Here is a 3,348-nt window from a genome sequence, read left to right on the forward strand (position 1 = left end):
GCCCGAGTGACCGGATCCAGCGTGAAAAGTGGCCTCTGCTTTCAGGGTGTGGACTGGCTTGGAGGGAGCAAGGACAAATATGAGACTGTCAGCCTCGCGGGGAATGATGGCTGGAAGGTGGCACCGCTGAGTGAGCAAGCCAGAAGCTGCGGCCGGGGGATGGGTGTTGTGGATTCATTATTTGGGTTGTAGACCGCTTGTGGTGAGACGTGTGCCAGGTGTGTGTGTGAGACGAGGGAGCTGGCTGCGCAGACCAGGCGTCAGAGGAGCTGAGAAGCCTGGCTGCTGGGTGGGTTGTCATGGGGACACTGAATGACTCAGGATGAAGGCAGAGCTTGAAGGTAGAAGCCCCTAGGGAATGAGGGAGGTACGCCAGCCACATCCCACATGCAGCGCAGACCAGAGGGGTGGGTTTGACCAGCTTGTTAGCGGTATGGGGGGTGAGGCAGGTGACACAGCAGGAGCCCCCCCCAGCTGTCACACCCTGGAACGCAAGGAGCACAGGAAGCGCCTTGCAGAGCAGGTCTACTGCAGAGCAGGGAGGGACTCTGTGGTCTGAAAGTGTCCCCAGAAAGCCTGCATTAGCAACATCATCCCCGGTGCAGCCGTGTTGGGGGGGGGGGGGGCTGTTTGATTAACAGACGAATGACATTATCCCGGGGATGGGAGTGGGTTCCTTCTAAGAGAGTGGGGTCGGCCCCCACCTCCCCTGTCCCCCTGCCACGGGGTGGCCCAGCAAGAGGGCCCTGGCCAGATGCTGGGATCTTGATACCAGACTTCCTACCCTCCAGAACCATGAGCCCATACATTTCTGTGTTTTCTGTGTGCCCCTGAGGGTGGTTCTGTTACAGCAGCACGAAGCCACCTAAAATGGAAAACAGGTACAGGAGAGAGGGGCTGTCCTGTCACAAATCCCTGAAAATGCGGACGCGGCCCGGGCGCTAGGGGATGAGCAGGCCTGGAAAAGCCTGCATTGCCATGGGGGAGTGTTAGGGACAGTTCTGGTGAGGGCTCACACAGGGCGGCAATCGCAGTGTCTCCGTGTGTTTCTTACTGCTAGTAACAGGAAGCCGCAGACTGGATGAGTTACCAAGCAGAGGGGCTTCTTTCCCCTTCTGATTCTGGAGGCCCAGGCCGTAGGTGGCGATGGTCTCCTTTTTCAAAAAATATTTAAATTTTTGTTTTTATTTATTTGAAAGGGGGAGAGAAAGATGAGAGAGAGAGAGAGAGAGAGAGAGAGAGAGAGAGAGAATCTTTCATCCACTGTTCTCTCCCCCAAGTGCTTATGACAGCTGGGGCTAGGCCAAGGCGAGGAGCCCAGAACCCAATCCAGGTGTCTGTAGTGGATGGCAGGGCACACCCTGCTGCCTCCCAGGGTGTGAATTAGCAGGAAGCTGGGGTTGGAAGGGGAGTTGGGACTTGAACTCAGGCACTCCCGTGTGGGAGGTGAGCACCCCAAGTGGCATCCTGACCAGCAGGCCACATGCCTGACGCTATGGTAACGGCCCAAGGATGTACAGGGCATTACATGGCAAAGGGCACCTGTGCGCCTCCTCTGGTCTCCCTCTTCTTACAAAGCCCCAGGATTCATGGGGCCTCCTCCCTAATGCCCTTACCTAGTCCTAATCACCTCCCACAGGCCCTGCCTGCAGACCCCAGCGCTGGAATCTGTTCCCAGCCTCCCAGTACATTTCGGTGGGGATTAGATTTCAACCCAGGAGCCTTGGGGGACTCAACCTGTATCCAAACCACAGCAGTAGGAAAAGTCGGCAGCTACTTCTGAGGTCGTGATCAGGGTGTAGGCAGATCCGGAAAGGGGCTATTCTAGTGAGGTCTCCAGACCGGGGCGGACCGCGTCCTTGCCCGAGGGCTTCCTGCAAGGGCAGCATTTACAATCAAGGAACAGGGTATCTGTCGAGAGAAATACTCAAGCAACAGAGCGTGCAGGCGGCAGTGTGGCTTCTCTTAACTGCTATACTGAGGCAGCAAGCAAAGCGAGAAATGGCCCAGAGATTACACTTCCAAGGGAAGCAGCAGGGAGAGACCTGGAAAACTCAGGCTGGCCTGTGAGGAGCTGCAGGTGTGTTAGGGTCATCCCATATGGGTGTGGCCGAGCAACACAGGTCCAGCAAATCTCTTGCCAAGTAGATCGGCAGGGGTGGGAGAAAGGCAGGGCTAGTCATCAAGAAAAGAGAGAAAGGGCTGCAGAGGCACCTGGGGACTGCCCATGCCAGCTCTGCATGCCAGGCCCAGGTGCCAGGGCCCAGGGGAGGGAAATGTGTCAGAGGCGAGGCCTCCACTGCCCCCCGGATATTGAGGCTTCCTGCCTGGGGGTGCCCAGCCTCTACTCCCGGCATTCTGCTGCACTGCTCCTCATCTTCTTCAGTGCACCCCAGTTCTGCTCAACCTGCTGCCCGGGAAGGCACAAGACATCAGCCTTGATTGTGTCCACATGCTGCCAATTCCGCAGGTGTGCACAGCGCACAGCTGTGGGGGCGTGGCTTCCTCCTAGTTTTATCTCCGACTCCGGGCGCAGGGGTGGAGCACAGTCCAGTGGAACTTTGAGGTCTGAGCTGCTGCAGAGTCCTGACTGGGCCTAGTGGAGCCATGGAGGTGTGGCCACCCCCGAGACTCCAGCCTGGGAGACCTGCAGGCCCAAGCCTCCATCCGACCTGTGAGAGCTGCTGAGCCCAGCAAAGCCACAGAGCGGAGCTGCCTGGGCCTGCCCTGTGTTCTCATGAGATGAAGGAAGCTTGTTGAGAAGATGAACTTAGGAAAGGAAAGTTATCAAGTTCCCACGCCTTATGTCCTTGCCCCCTTATCTCTGTGCCTCTATGGTAACCGTCGTTATGGTAACTGCCAGATTCACCTGCTTGGCCAGCTGCCCACAGCCCTGCTATGTAACAGTTTGGCTCTGGGCCCCCATTGTCTGTAAGCCCATATAAGCAATTGAGGGGCGGGGGAGGCATGGCTACAAGCCGCTGCTTTTGGATGGATGTGGACATGTGTGTGTGGCTACTGGTGGATGTGGCTGTAAGTGGATGCATGTCTGCATGTGGTTATGCATGGCTTGGCTGTTACGTGGCTATGTGTGAAGTATATGGCTGTGAGTGGATGTATGTTGATGTATGTAGATAGCTCTGTGTGTGTCCAGCTGCTACCATGGACACAAAGACACATATCTTCTGTGGCTCCACGCCGCTGGGGGCAAATGGCTGTTCCTTATGCATGTCTCACCCCCACTGTGAGCAACGGAGCTGTAACCACACAAATGGCTCCAGGTTGCTCTCTGACCTGCCAGAATCCGCATGTGCTTGTCCTGGGCCCTCAGCCCTGGGCACACTGTAC

This window comes from Oryctolagus cuniculus, chromosome 12 (assembly GCF_051225735.1).
Source record: "Oryctolagus cuniculus isolate XC-2025 breed Fujian yellow rabbit chromosome 12, ASM5122573v1, whole genome shotgun sequence".
NCBI classification, from domain to species: Eukaryota; Metazoa; Chordata; class Mammalia; order Lagomorpha; family Leporidae; genus Oryctolagus; species Oryctolagus cuniculus.